General features: G+C 36.5%; 1 long non-coding RNA gene across 50 annotated transcripts; it reads right to left on the bottom strand.

The window, feature by feature from the left end:
• Positions 1-2696: 2696 nt before the first annotated feature.
• On the bottom strand, positions 2697-10576 carry LOC110930650. Of its 50 annotated transcripts, XR_004888905.1 has the most exons (10): positions 8513-10573; positions 8365-8416; positions 8167-8262; positions 6751-8074; positions 6599-6657; positions 6107-6153; positions 5951-6001; positions 5496-5864; positions 4976-5410; positions 2697-4727 (listed from the first exon to the last, which is right to left on the bottom strand). It is a non-coding gene; the product is annotated as an uncharacterized LOC110930650 (long non-coding RNA). The 50 variants fall into 50 exon arrangements; XR_004888891.1 differs by adding an exon at positions 6362-6399 and having other exon boundaries at positions 5496-6274; positions 8513-10575; XR_004888901.1 differs by having other exon boundaries at positions 6599-8074.
• Between the last annotated feature and the right edge of the window lie 6142 nt (positions 10577-16718).

Below are 16718 nucleotides of genomic sequence, written 5' to 3'. Positions count from 1 at the left end.
AGCCACCACCATAGAATGCAACTCATTCTGAAGATACAGATCAAACCACCACCACCGCTTTCTGTTATGATGATTTTCTGGTTCAAGGATATGGATATGGGCCAGTTGGTATGCTTTCATCACTCATGATGGCTGCTATGTATGGATACTTTTTATAACTTTATCAAGTTTATAATTTGTAGTATGTGTTAAAGTAATAATTTTTTGTTATTTGAATTTAGTATTAAACTGTTTGGATCTTGATTTTTACCACATCTATTACACAGGTCGTATAAAGCATTTGCTGGTAATTGAATTGTTAATGTTTAAATTGAACAAGAACCTGTCCATTGAATTCTAAAGGCACTTTCTTTTATCAAAACAAAATACATTACTATTTGGTGATTTATTATATCAACGGCCAAATGGATAGAAAGGTAGAAATATAGGAGATAAAAGGTTTGGGACACCAGATTTTTGTTTGGTGGCGTATTAATAAGATTCACTGATTCAGTCACCAAATACAGTTGGTGGCGACAAGATGTGGTGGTGGTGGTGATGGCAGGATGAGGCGGTGGTGGCAAGATGTGGTGGTTAGGATTTTAGGGTTAAGAAATTGGGAAAGATGAGGTGTATATGCAATGTTTTTGGTTTTATTTATTAAACATTTAAACAAAAATATGAATTGACCAAAATATCCTTAATTGAGTAAATTTAACTGGAAATTTCAACCTGATTAATATTAAAGTACGTAGAGTGTAACGGGTTTTGCAAATAAAGAATTGTGACTGTAATTATTGAACTTAAAGGTTGTCCGTTGCAGTCCGGTACAAACATAAATGACGAAAAGTGTAATATACCCTAATGTTTAAATATAATAGATGACTAAATATTATTTAATGCAAATAGTTAAATTTTATTTTAAACGACAGTAAATGGTTGGTTAAAAGACTTGGGTTCTCCTTGGAGACCCAAGTTCAATCACCACTAGTGTCATATTTGGTGGATAAAGGCAATGAAGGCTAGTTATTCTAGACCCTAGGTCAAGCGTTCGAGCCAGAGCCACCCTGGGTTTTAGTCCACTGTGGGTTACGTCAAAGAGATTCTCTCCCGTGTCGGCGCAATCCTCTGCCACTGGCAGTGGATGGTATGGTTTCTCGAGGAATGCCGTTAACCAAACTCTGACGCCAGCGTGGAGTTGGTTAAGACAACATAGTTTAGCCAGAGTAGGGCTATGGCCCTCTGTTTAGGGGGTGTGAAATCTCTCTCATAACAAGTTAAAGATTCTCACCGTAAAAAAAAAATACTTCAGCAAATCAAATAAAGTTTGAATATTGACTCCCAATGTAACTTCTGACATTTCCAGACCAACTTTGCTTTCCATTGATGTTGACTATTATAATATATTATACTTCATCTTCTCCATACGATTTCTCTGCAACTTTCAATGACCAGAGATTTTCTTTTTTGTCAGCCGAAAATTTTTGTTTAATCTCATCTTCACTAACATTTAGGGGTATCCCAATATTTCCCCAGGGCCTGATACATAAAAAGGAGATTAAAAAAAATTGCACTTCGCCAAAATAGTTGAGGGGTATCCCGGGATAGCCCTGGCCTCGAAATAGCTCCACCTATGCACCCTAGGTGGGCATTTATATTATTTCTGTTTTTAGTGAATTAATACAGTCCGGATGACAAAACATAACATTATTTCTGATATTCTTTTAGTTTCTTCAAAGAAACGTCTGGAAAGACCGATAGCTGGTTCGCAAGTACATTTCTTCCCAGCACTAAAAAAGTGCTTGATTCTTGGTCACATGTCGAACCACAAATTTTTAGAGTACGAAGGAAAAATTATTTCAGGTAAATTAAATTACACTTGGATTATGTATGCACATTTTAGAGAGTGTTCAGGATTTTGTTGAAAACTGTTTTTTTGCTTGAATGCGCTAAAGTTGGTAAATAAGCAGTTTTTGATAAGGCTGTTTGCACTCGGAGAACCAGGTGGTGACCGAAATAAGATCTCTGGGAGAGAGATACCAATGCTCAATGTTGGCCCGCTGGTGGGTTTCCTACTTTTGAAAACTTATATAAAATTGATTTTTAGCGAAAATGAGTGTGTCGTAACACCTTTAATTGGCCCAATTTTTCTTGTGACTGCCCATCTACTACGTGAAGTATGCGTAACGTACCAGACGGTGACCTAAACGAGGCCCCATGAAGAAACACCAATACTTAAAGTAGGCCTACCAGTGGATTTCCAACTTTTGAGAACTTATATAAAATTGAGCAAAAATAAGTGTGTCCTAATACCTTTAATCGCCTCTCTTTTTTTGTGACTGCCAATCTACTACATGAGGCTTGTGTAGCGAACAAACAGTGACCGAAACAAGGCCCCTAGGAGAGAGATACCCAAGCTCAAAGTAGGGCCCGCTAATGGTTTTCCAACTTTTGAAAACTTGTATAAAAATATTTTTGAGCAAAAAAAAGTGACCTAACACCTTTAATCACCCCAGTTTTTTGTGACCACCAATGTACTACGTGAGGCCTGCATAACTGCGTTATAAACCAGGCCTGCATAACTGCATTATAAACCAGGCAGTGACCGAACGAGGCCCCTAAGAGAAAGATACCGATGCTCAAAGTAGGCCCACCGGTGATTTTTCAACTTTTGGAAACTTGTATATAATTGATTTTTAGCGAAAATAAGTGTGTTGTGAGACCTTCAATTGCCTGTGTTTTTATTACCAACAATAGGAGTACAACCATGTGATGTGAAGCTTAATACGGTTTGGTTTAACTAAATATAATACATTAAAACACACATAATAAAATACTACTAATAAAAAAATCTAAAAATAAACATAAACAGATGTTCAAAAGATAATAAACATAAAACAAACAATATCGTATGTAAAATCTTTAATCACTTATTTGCGTAGGGGCAATTTGTTCTCTATGACCATTTTCTTCACATAATCCACATTTATACTTTCTGGGTTCATCCGGATAATGGGCATCCATCTCATTTGCGTAGGGGCAATTCGTCCTCCTACGACCATCTTCTTCTAGAGCACCACCCACAACCGCAACCACCGACCAAAACCTAACACGTCTTCCACTTCCACCTTCAACCACAACTATCATCTCAACTGCTAACCACTGCCCACAACCACAGAATGTCTCTATTTGACAAGAACTCTCATCCAAAACTTTAGATATGAGAGAAAACACGGAAGATTGGTACTTACCGAGGCCCCAAAATCCAGCCGTTGATGTTGTGGTACACAGAGGTAGCCACAAACCGCCGCCTGGCAATGCTCAAGAAGAAGAAGACAGGTTTATCGGAGATTGGTACATACCGAGGCCCCAATATAATGAGCACGATACCTTTCCATCAAAGAGTTCATCTTTGTGATCAACATCAAAGGCTCCAGAAGCTATTACATTAACCGTACTTTTTCCAACAAGCAACCTCAGATTGGAAAAATGGCAGCCTCACCTGAACTACAGGCAAGGACAATCAATAGGACCACATAATGTTCAAAAAACAAAAGAAAAGAACCTCCCATATCATAATGGAACACACACACACAGGGAACTGTTCATGAGAAAATCAGTAAAGCATTAACAAGTTTGAATACAAGTTTTTAGCAAACTTAAACCCTCCTCGTTTTACCCGGGCTTGGGACCGGCTGAGTTTACATGAAACCCAGGCAGAGTTAAAACTTGTATACATATATAAAAAACAGCACACCAATCAAAGTATACGCAACAAAAAAAAACATGCTTCAAGTGTCGTGATAACAGCATCTATTTTCCAGCTTATAAACACAAAAAAAAAACATCTTTTTTATCAAGTAAAACACAACTGTCACAACCCTAAATCAGTCTTGAACTGAATCCGAAAAAAAAAATTTGAAAAATCCAAATCTCGAAAACAAATTTTTTGAACCGCAAAAATGAAAAATACGAAAAAATTGAACATTTACTAGGTAAACTTCAATAAAGATTCCAATCCTGCAAGATGGTGCATACCCTAACTGGAATTCTGGGATAACATTTTTTCTTACAGCAAAAGGCTCACACATTTGACCAAAGAACAAAACAAAAACTAACTTGAAAAATTAAAATCCATATACTAAAACAGGATCAGATTGGCATTTTGTTCAATATTTTAATCACAAGAGGCGTCAAACCACCCAGGTTATCAACTAAATAATATAGCAAAGAAGGAAAGACAGAAAAAAAAAAAAAAAAATCATCTGCAGATCCAGCAAAGGAGGAGCCAAAAAAAACCTCAAATCAGACAAAAAAGGCCACAAGTATGAGAGAACAAAATAACCATAAATTTAAGAAATAAGTTAAATAAAATATAAGAAAATAAAAAGAAAAACAAATTCAATTAGATTTCGTTTCCTATACTAGAAAATCTGGTGAGTTCGTTACCCTACCCAGCAAACTCCCTTGTGTTGCAAGTAGTTTCAAAATTCACCTACAAGTGTTTGGCGGGATTCTAAACCACATAGAAATACAAAAATCCTGGCAAAACTAATAAAACAACAACCAATCAGTAGTACTCATTGTTAAGAGAGGGGAACAAACTGATATGAAACTCCGATTGAGGGGTTTTAAAAACATGCCAACAAACCAGAAAGGACAAAGGCCCAAACAAATCACAAGTTTTCCGGATCTATCAGAAATTAAGCAAGATTATAGATAGTAACACGAGTCCAATCATCTTTACCCTGCAGAAACACATACATTGTAACATTAACCCCGAACTCCTCCAAGTCGGTCATTAAAAGACAGAAAACAATAATGGTAACAAATAAGAACATAAAAACTATAGAAAAATCAGTAGGCAATGATTTGATGAAGTTGTTTGATGCTACCCTAACCTACATACAATAATACATAATCTCATCATACAAAGCATACACGCAAGAGAAAACGGGAAAAAGAGAATTGAGGAAGTGGCAAAGAATTAACAAACATGCGCTGACGATCCACAAGCAAGAACAACGATCCAATCATCTTCAATTTTGCCTGAGCCTGTGGTGGGTCAATAATATATCCTCTTAGCCTTTTAGGCATCCCAGACAAGAGATGGAGAAAAAATGTCTGGTCACCAACCAAACCTACAAACGAAATACAATTCCCATCCTTCGTGAAAGCTAGCTAAAAAAATAGTCAATAAATAAAACCAAGAAAACAGAAAGTAAGTTTTAGAGCACGAAATGATACTGATCAATAACTAGAAGTCCAATCGAGTGTTGCTCTTTCCGCAAAACATATACATAGTATTGTTAACACCATCAAGTCCCCATCATGATGTAAAGAGATGGACAATCGTAGCATAAAATAAACATAAGAATTTAAGATAACCGGCAGGCTGTAACTGGAGAACAACGTTTGAAGCCACGCTAATCTACACGCAAAACATAATATCGTCATGCAAAAAAACACAGAAGACGAATAAGAAATCAGAGAAAGAACATAGTAGTTGGAAGTACTTGAACACGATGATCCACGAGCAGGCACGGCAATCCAACCATCTTCAATATACCGAGCCTAGATCAAAATTATATCGAAGTCAAAGGAAGACAAACGAGGATAGAAAACAGAACTTGTTCACTAAAAGGAATAACACAATCTAATATGATGCTCCTGTTCACTTTCCATCGGGACACCCCCCAAGGTCAGCAACAAACAAAGACAAAGGTCCAAGCAAAGAGAGAGTATTCCAGACCTATTAGCAATTAAGCAAGATTTAAGTGCTTTAACGATATTAAAAAGGGAGACAATAAATATACGAAAGTTTGCAATAAGATTCAAAAAGAGCCCGCATATATGATCATCATGGTCCAGGTCACGCAACAAACCTACAAACAAACAAAATTCTTTTGTTATAGGAACCTAAGAGGAAACTAGTCATTTATAGAGTGAAGAACAAAGAGGATTTTAGGACCCGGAATGATACTAATCAAAATGCGTAGGTCCAATCCCTTGGTGTTTTTTTCTGCAGAACACATGCACAACATCAACACTAAAGTTCCCACGAAGATATAAAGAGAGAAAAATAATAATGGTAAAAACAGAAACATCTCTACAAAACTAGAAGTACAGTAAGTAGGTGCCGACTGGACAACAATGTACGAAGCCGCTCTTAACCTACACGAAAAACACAACCTTGTTATGAAAACTTACAGCTAACACACAGAAAATCTTGAGAAATTAGAGATGAAGGAGAATAGTGAGGCATATGATCACATAATGCGGTCACCCAACAAATCTACAAACAAACACAACTCTGTTACATAAACTTATAAAGAAAACAAGAAGTACAAAAGAAAGATGGTTCTAGGACACGAAATGATACTAATCAAGATGCCCAGGTCCAATCATTTGTTTTTTTTTCTACAAAACACATGCAACAATATTAACACGAAGCTCCTTCTACAAGTTCCCCAAGAAGATAGAAAGATAGAAAAACAATAATGGTAAAATAAAAACATTTCTTCAAAAATAGATGTACAGTAAGTAGGCAGTGTCTGGACAACAATGTACGAGGGCGTCCAACCAACACACAAAACATGACCTTGTTATGCAAACTTACAGCTTACACCGAAGGTTTGCAATAAACTCCATCATAAGGATGCTGGTCACCCAACAAACCTACAAACAAACAACTCTCTTGTTGCAGAAACCTATTTAAAAAACTAGTTAATATGGAATAAAGAAAGAGGATATTAGGACACGAAATGATACTAATCAATATCTAGAAGTCCAATCCAGTGTCGCTCTTTCTGCAAAACATATACATAGTATCGTCAACACCATCAAGTCCCCGTCATGATGTAAAGAGATGAACAATCGTAACATAGAATAAACATAAGAACTTAAGAAAAACCGGCAGACTGTAATTGGAGAACAACGATTGAAGCCACACAAATCTACACACAAAACATAATATCATCATCCAAAGAAACACAGAAGACGGAATAAGAGATCAGAGAAAGAACATAGTAGTGGGAAGTAATTGAACACGATGATCCACGAGCAGGCACGGCAATCCAACCATCTTCAATATACCGAGCCTAGATCAAAATTATATCAAAGTCAAAGGAAGACAAATGTGGATAAAAAACAGAACTTGTTCACTAAAAGGAATAACACAATCTAATACGATGCTCCTGTTCACTTCCCATAGAGACACCCCCCAAAGTCGGCAACAAACAAAGACAAAGGTCCAGCAAAGACAAAGGTCCAAGCAAAGACAGAGTATTCCAGACCTATTAGCAAATAAACAAGATTTATGTAGTTTAACGATATTAAAAAAGGACACGATAAATATACAAAAGTTAGCAATAAGATTCAAAGAGAGCCCGCATATATGATCATCAGGGTCCTGGTCACGCAACAAACCTACACACACACACACAATTCTATTGTTATAGGAACCTATAAGGAAACTAGTCATTTATAAAGTGAAGAACAAAGAAAGAGGATTTTAGGACACGGAACGATACTAATAAAAAATGCATAGGTCCAATCATTTGTTGTTTTCTGCAGAACACATGCACAACATCAACACATTAAAGATAATAATGGTAAAAACAAAAACGTCTCTACAAAACTGGAAGTAGAGTAAGTAGGTGCCGACTGGACAACAATGTACGAAGCCGCTCTAACTTGCACGAAAAACACAACCTTGTTATGAAAACTTACAGCCAACACACAAAAAATCATGAGAAATTAGAGATGAAGGAGAATAGGGAGGCATATGATCACACAATGCGGTCACCCAACAAACCTACAAACAAACACAATTCTGTTGTTACATTAACCTATAAAGAAAACTAAAAGTACAAAAGAAAGATGGTTCTAGGACACGAAATGATACTAATCAAGATGCCCAGGTCCAATCATTTATTATGCCTAGGAAGAAAAGCATAATAAGAATTGATGTAGAAAAGAGCAACCGATTGCCAAGTAACTCTAGAGAAAGCATAATAAGAACCCCAACGCGATCTTTCTGAAATAATAGATGTATGATCCACCAAGTCACAGGTTCGGAAAACAACTTCTGCACCTACGCAATTAAAAATCCTACTATCAGGCCATTATGACTTATTTCCAACTGAAATCTATTATCGAGCTTCAAATATTTTATTTATCCAGCACCTTCTATTCGAGGATGGAAGGGGCTACACGTCTTAAATTAAGCCAAAGTAGTTAGATTTATGACCCCAGATGGTAGCATTGATTATACTCCACAGTCTACCACCAAAACAAAGAACAAACTATTCCTCATACACAATATTGGAAGTTATCGTAGTAAAATAACAGCAGAAAGGATCCACAAAATAGTAGAAAGATTACTCATTGGAGGGAATGTTGTGGTTACAATCCAGCTAGAAGCAAAACCATAAACCTAACAAGCGCCAGCATGCGTAGTGAGGAATAACAAACAAGAACACAGAAGTATAATACCCAGCAATGATAAATCACCCAGCAGAAAAGAAGTTACCATACGGCTGACAGAAAACAAGACATATCCTCTAAGTCTGCTATTAAACATACGTCTCTCAATAACCTACAGATTAAAAAATACATGTTTTTGTTGCACAGGTAACCTCAAGCAAGCAAACAAAGTAAGTGTGAGAAAGATGAACTGGTTATGAGCTGAGCATGATACAAGATCCATAACTCGCGAAAGAAACACGCAAGGGAAAATCATTCGCCAATCAACGGTAGCTGGTCATGCAGTTGTTTATAACGTGGGCCACCAAGCATGTTAGGATAAAAAAGAACGAACATTTGACCATGGTTTAGATAGTGATAAACCTGATGCACAGCATATGAGCCTCAGATAGAAGATCAATGATAGCCCACCCTATGCAAGCATTTTTAAACCTACACGAAGAAAAAAATTAATCGCATTGCCTGACCCATAACTGCTGACCACCGAAGCTCAAAATATAAATAATCAGAACAAATCTCAACCTCGCCACTGCAACAGCAAGAACACACCAAAAATACTACACCTTGGAGCAAGTGGCCACTTAATCATGAAGAGACCATAACCTTGATCAATCATCATCAACTTATCGAAGCATGCATGAGATCAAACTAAAAAACTGATACGACGATCAACCATCAACTTATAGAAAGGTCATTAGGGAGCAAGTCATGTACCAGATAACAATCCATGTCCCAACACAGTCTGATTTTCCGTTATTTTCTGTGGTTCTACAAACAAGAAATAAACATCAAGTATAACAAACGCCTGCTAAGTGAGAGTGTAAACAGAACACAGCAAAAAAACAAAGAAATTGTAAAGACCGGCAGTGATGTGAATGTTCATCCCATTGCCAGTGTAAAGTATAAAAAAAAGTCCTATCCACCCACGACTGGTATATCAATCAAAAGAAACTGCAAGATAAATAGAAGCAACAACAGAAGGTCATAGTTAAGATCACCAAATGAATCAGAACCCTAAAAACAATGTTTTAAAATCCGCCCTAAAAAGCAATGTTTTAAAATCCGCCTTAAAAAGCAATGTTTTAAAATCCGGTTTATACCGTACCGGATTAGGCTCAAGAACGGTTTAACCGGGTGTATCTGGCTGTTCAACCGGGTGTACCGGGCGGTTTAACCGGTTCTACCGGCCCGTTTGAACTGGTTTTTAAAGCATTGCTAAAAAGCATCAAAGACAATCAAAGCTTTCAATAATAAAGTGAAGAATCTGAAGTGAAAATAGAAAAATACCAGGCAGCCTACAGAAGCTTGGCAAAGACGTAAGCATGATCTGCCCAGCAGCCAACCGGCAGAACTTACACACACGGAACAACAAACTTAATAACAGGTCATCAAAGCACGAAGAAAACCGAACAACAAACCTAATAACAGGTCATGATCTGCCCAGCAGCCAACCTCAATCAAACTGAAGTAAGGTCTTGTTATGATCAACCGAACCAATACCGAAGATTATCAATAAAAAACAGACGATAAACGATTATCAAGAACTCACGGATAACAATACAAAAGTCAACCTGAACAAGTTATTTCAAAAAATCCTAGAACCGGTAATCATGAACTGCAGCAAACAATCAGATCGATCGAAACGGATGCTTGTAAAACGATGATCCCAAACCATTGAACCTAAAAACCGATAAAGGATATCATATAGATCTGGTCAAGCAACCAGATTTAAAACCAAAATTATCAATCAATAACACAGCAAACAGATTCAAAAATCAAACGCGGTAGATGACGTCACAAACAGCTTTCGATCCAGATCATCGAAAGCAGATAATACGTTAAAATCGGCCGAAACACCTTTAAAATCAAAACTACCGATCAAGCTTTAAAATCAAATATATTCCAAAATCAAACGCACGAACATCTTTCGAATCTAGATCACCAAACGGAGATGTAGGAGAGAAAGAACCTGGTGTATGAAGATCGGCCGTACCAGCTTTGAAATCAAAACTATCGATCAAATGTAGAGAAGAAGAAGATACCAGAAGGATTGATAAGCGATGTTGAAGATAATGATGATTTAACGATGGTGGGTTGTGTGTATATATACAGACATAGGTAAGTCGGTTTGGTTAACGCGTAGTACAAACGCGGAAAAATAGTCTAATTCATATGGCGGTTGTTTATTATTATTTGAGAAAAATGCCCGGATAGTCCCTGTGGTTTCGCCTTTTTTTACCTATAGTCCCCAACTTTCTAAAACTACCTGAATAGTCCCCAAGTTTTCATTTTTTGTTCCCGGATAGTCCCTGGGTCTAACTTCAGTTACTTTTCTTTGTTAAAATGGTGTGAAATGACAAAAATACCCTTTCCTTAAAAGGCCAAACCATAGGGACTATCCGGGCATCTTCTTCATTTTTATTTATAAAACCCCACCACCGCACTTCATCTTCAACCTCTCTTGTTCAATCCCCTGTTTTCAATTTGCGAAATTTTGATTTTTTTTCATATAAAACGGAAATTTAAACACTAAAACCCTGAATTATTTCGAAATCTGTTCATAAATCACTGCAATTTCATGACCCCGGTTCGATTAAACCCTCAATTTTCTGTTCCATCAAGAGATTGTTCAATTGTTCATTCCCCTGTTTTCAATTTGCGAAAACTTGAAAAAAAAAAATTCAAGTAAAACGGAAATTAAACCCTAAAACCCTAAATTCTTCCAATTTCTGTTCATAAAATCACCCCAATTTCATGAACCCAGTTCAACCAAACCCCCAATTTCTCGTTCGATCAAGATTCCGTTAATTTTGTTCAGCTGTTCAATCCTCTGTTTTCAATTTCAAAAATTTTGAAAATTGAGAATTAAATGACAAATTTGACACCTGGGGTGCTGTTAAAGCTGCTAGATGGAATGAATTCAGGTGTGAAACCCACAAGTGAATACAGGAATTCACTATTACAAGTTGTAGATATCATGCCGGTTGATCTTGATGAGAAAGATCTTTATCCAAAACAGGGGTTTTGCGTTAAAGTTTCGGATTCATCGCATTCGACATACGTAAGTTTACCGCCTGATTTAATCCTCGCTAATGAAATCCAGCTTGGCCAATTTGTTTTCGTCGAAAAACTAGAGGCGGGTTCGCCTGTTCCGATAGCGAAAGGGGTGAAACTGGTCCCTGGCTGCCACCCGTTTGTTGGAATGCCTGAACGAGTTCAGAATCTTGATCGGGCTCCGAATCGGGGTTTAAGGTTGTGTAGTACTAGAAGGGGTTCTTGGGTTACAGGACCGAAAAGAGAACATGGGATTTGCGCCCGGATAGTCCCTATGGTTTGGCCTTTTAAGGAAAGGGTATTTTTGTCATTTCACATCATTTTAACAGAAAAAAGTAACTGAAGTTAGACCCAGGGACTATCCGGGAACAAAAAATGAAAATTTAGGGACTATTCAGGTAGTTTTAGAAAGTTGGGGACTATAGGTGAAAAAAGGCGAAACCACAGGGACTATCCGGGCATTTTTCTCTTATTATTTTTTCTTTATTCTATTCTTATGGCGGTTGTTAGATTATTATTTTTTTCTTTTTTTTTTAATGTTTGTGTTTATGTGGTAGTTGGTTTGTCCAATGACTAGATGAATGGACAGGATTAAAGAAAGGGTGAAAGTAGGTGGGTTTGAGTAATTTTTTTACAGTGAAGTCATTCTATTAATTACAAATTTTGATAGGAAAGACTCCTATAATGATTTTTCTGGGAGCTTTTATTATAAGGGGACCCAGGTGGTCTATTATATCACCCCCATTACTCGTTATAGTAAGTGATACACCGTCGTCACTCAATTCTTATCACTCATTGATTTGATAACGTGTGGCCACCATCATGCGTGATTGTTTGAGTTGTTTGAGGGAAATTATTGGGTTGTGAGAGAAATTGTTGGGTGTGGTGAGTGATGAGCATTTCCACTAAAATCTATCACTAGTGATGGGATAAAGCTCGATGACATAGTGGAACTTGATTGGAAGTTGTGAGTTAGTGATGAGTGATGACCACCCCTACCCCCCTAAATGAGTCATATTTTTTTTTTACTATCAGCACTAGCAAGTATCCAGAAACCAACCAAACTAGTTTAATACATGTCCTGTGTACGGGTTACGCTAACAACGTGATAATGTATATTGATGGTGTTTGAGTTTGCTTCTCTTTTTCTTCTTTACCATCTCCTTTTTGAAAAAGTTACAATCATCTAACTTTGCTTTTTCTTCTTTTCAAACCACAAAAACTCATTCTCAACACATTATTCAAACACTACAAAAATGACCTATTAACTTTTAAGAAGTCAAAAACTTAAAAGGAGCTCAAAATAAGCAATCCCAAACACCCACGTTAAGTGGACACAAGTCTAGACAACATTATAAACAAAAGCACCATTTTAAATTTACAAAAGGAAAACGAACGTGAACAGTGTACAACCACAAAACAATACAAAATAAAAGTGATAGAGCGATAAAACATGAAATAGTGTCATGTTAATGCAAAAGTAAACGGTAGGCAACACTAGGGGAAAGTGTTATAACAATCAAACATGGTTTAATGCGTCAATTTCTTCGGCTTTTGGATCGTTCTCTTTAACCTCAGAGATGGCCTCTTTTCGGCTTGTTGACTTGATGCATGGTGCCCATTTGTCAAACTTGGTGTATTTTTTGCATTGTCTACTAAGGCAACCTCATTGTTCACATCAACAACCACCTGAAAGTTGTTATACAAGTATGAGAGTAAGGAATACAAAGTATAGATATAAAGTTTCTTTACATGTAAAAATAATTACCAATTCTTGCTGACTTGCTGCATTGTGGGCATCTGATGAATTTGGTGTACATCTAGCATCATCTATTGGGGGACATTTCAGTGTCGACCCCATGTTCCACATTATCAACCACCTAGTGTTATTATACAAGTGTGAGCATAAGGATTATAAAGTATACACACAAAGCTTGTCTACATGTAAAAACACCTATGACGTATTTTCTTCTTGCTGACTTGTTGTCTGGTCTGCAGCTAAAGTCATCTCCATCAAGTTTAATACCTGTACAGTGGGTGGGTATTTTAAAGTCATCATGACATAAATATTTTTTCAGTTGAATTGTAAACAAAAGCATTATTTTAATGCAGAGTCGTCCCCGAGAACTCACAAAAAAAATTTGGGCATCGGGCAACAAAAGGAATTGGGCCGAAAATTGTGGTTAAGGGGAAATGAATTAAAAAATAAAACCTTAGGGGGCGTTTGGTTTGTGGAATGATTTGAAATTGGAATTGGAATTTGTATAGGAATTAGAATTTGAAGGAATTGGATTTGGAATTTAAACATTCCAATTGGAATTGCAAATTGTTGGAATTAGAATCCCAATTCCATTTTTGTTGTGTTTGGTTGTCAAATGAATTGGAATCCATCAGCCCGGCACCCACAACCACCAATTCGGGTCAAAACGGTTCGCCTCGAAACGTTTCGCGTCGAAACAGTACGGGTCGAAACGGTTCAGGTCGAAACGGTACGGGTCGAAACGGTTCGGGTCGAAACGGTACGCGTCGAAAGGGTTCGGTTCGAAACGGTACGCGTCGAAACGGTTCGAGTCGAAACGATAAGCGTCGAAACGGTACGCGTCGAAATGTTACGGGTCAAAACCGTTCGCGTCAAAGCGTTACTGGTCGAAACCGTTCGCGTCGAAACGGTACGAGTCGAAACTGTTCGCGTCGAAACGGTACGGGTCGAAACGGTTCGGATCGATACCAGTATGGGTCAAAACGGTTCGGATCGAAACGGTACGCGCTGAGATGGTGCGGGTCGAAACGGATTCCAATAAATTTACTTTAATTCCTTCACATATAGGAAGGACTTTGAATTCTTTTAGTTAAGGGAATTTGAAGCAATTTATGTCTGATTCCAATTCCAATTCCATTGTCAACCAAACACATGAAGATTGGAATCTGGATTCCAATTCCATCAAATTCTATGAACCAAACATCTTAATAGATGGAATTCAAATTCCGATTCCCTTAAATTCCATTGAATTCCTGCGAACCAAACGCCCCCTTAGTGGTGGGGGCAAGATTTGAACTTGAGATCCCTATATTATCTTAGGATGGTTTTTCCACTCCACCACCAATATTTTTTTGTATAACAAATGGATACATATACTAAATATATAATTTAATAAATATATATATATATATATATATATATAGGAAGGTTAACGTACATTACGGCTTAACGTACATCACGTACGACAGGTAATTATGCACGTTCATTTTAAAATCACGCACGTTGTAACTCAAAAATCCAAAATCACGCATGTTGAAACACAATAATCACGCATATTGAAAACATTAATCATGCATGTTATAGAACAAATCACGCACGTTGTTGTACGTGAAGTACGTTAAGTCGTAATGTACGATATACTTTCTCTCTCTATATATATATATAAACTTATAAAACTTTTCGGGCCCTTTGAAAATTTAGGCCTCAGGCGATGGCACGGGTTAGCCGGCCCAAGAGCCGACCCTGTTTTAATGTTTAATACATGCAATATTGCAATGTTCGGGTGTATATGAATATTTGCATACTTTGAATTTGTTTTTGTGTCTTGCAATGCAAAATTAGCCCATTTAATGTTCAAAAATAAAAAAGAACATGTATATATATATATATATATATATTCAAGTTTATGTTCAAATCTCCACTACTCCACACCATAACAATTATGATGTAACCAATAAAAGTAGAAAATCTTGTCATTAACAAACTCAAATTTTATGAATTCAGTTGAGAGAAGATTTGCTTAAAACATAATGAGACATAAATGCAATGAACGATATAATAAGCGTTGTGCTGATGGAAATGATACTATAGTAAGAAAACAATATTCCAATTTTATGTAAGATGATCATAGGAGCACAAGTAAGAAGATAGAAAATGTCATCAATGCTGGTTTGTTATCCCACTTTACTGATGCTCTTTTTACTTTCATCGAATTAACACAACATCAGTCATTGTATGCTAAACTATTAATATCATACAAGGATTTGGGATTGTTTTATCAATATGAAACAATTCATCGTATATATATAGAATTCACCTAAACATCAAGTTTAGCCAAATACCTTAATCATTCATAACACATGATGATCTCAAACATCATTTCACATGAATATAACATTTATTCCTTCGTATCATTCAAAACCCCGGCAAGTATGAACGTATACCCGAATTCATAATTTATTCAAGTATCATCTTATTGCTATCATGTATGATAATTCTAAACATAATTATATCATCAATTTCATCATATTATTAAAACCCACTTATATATGTATAATTTGCACTTAGGGTTTTTGTTTCTAAGCAAGTATACATCTCTAATCCAGCCATAACCTCTACGATTCATGCATAAATCGCAACTTGTGATGTTCATCAAATTTCACAACTTCAACAAACATCAAAATTCTACATACCTTATGATCCCCTAGCTTGGGTGATCGTTAATATATGTTTATACACTAACTTCGGGATCGAATTGATCTTCAATTTGATGATTCTTGAGAAACTAGAGTTTTGGCTCCATTTGTTTCTCCTGATCGTTCCAGAACACACACACACACACACACTTAGTGTGTGTTGTGTTTTGTTTTAATTTTTATAATTAAACTTTCAATTTATCCTACTATGGCCCCTCATGTTTGGTTAGTTATTAAATAGGCCACAACCTACTTAGTTCCAACAATATTTCTTCTTATTAACTAGGTTAAACATTCCTCGTTAACTTAGTGGGTTCGGGGATGTTACAACCCGTTTTATTTTAAGTCCCGTTAACTCAGGCCTCTAGTAAATCTTATTTTCTCCGCAGCATTCGTTCTCATTTTATTTAATATTAGGTTTATTTATTTAAATCATCATATTCATCGGGTTAAATTTTACCACTAACGGTATTTTACCCGTTTGTTAATATTAACGTGATTTGATCACCAAACCCGTTTTTGGGGTGTTACAATTTAATGACTTATAAACTGATCAAACAAACTTAAAGAAACTAGCTTAATTGTATTATCACAATGCCACCACTTATTTCTTCATTCATTAGCATGATTATAAATGTATAAAGGGTGTTTAGAACTTTTTACTAATTAAGTTGGCACCATAAAACATTTCAATATAATGGGTGACCTAAAAAACCCTATTATTTCTAAAACTTACATGATCA

This window comes from Helianthus annuus, chromosome 3 (genome assembly GCF_002127325.2).
Source record: "Helianthus annuus cultivar XRQ/B chromosome 3, HanXRQr2.0-SUNRISE, whole genome shotgun sequence".
Lineage (NCBI taxonomy): Eukaryota > Viridiplantae > Streptophyta > Magnoliopsida > Asterales > Asteraceae > Helianthus > Helianthus annuus.
Note: the sequence above shows the minus strand (reverse complement) of the source record. Positions and strands in the feature narration are given on the sequence as shown.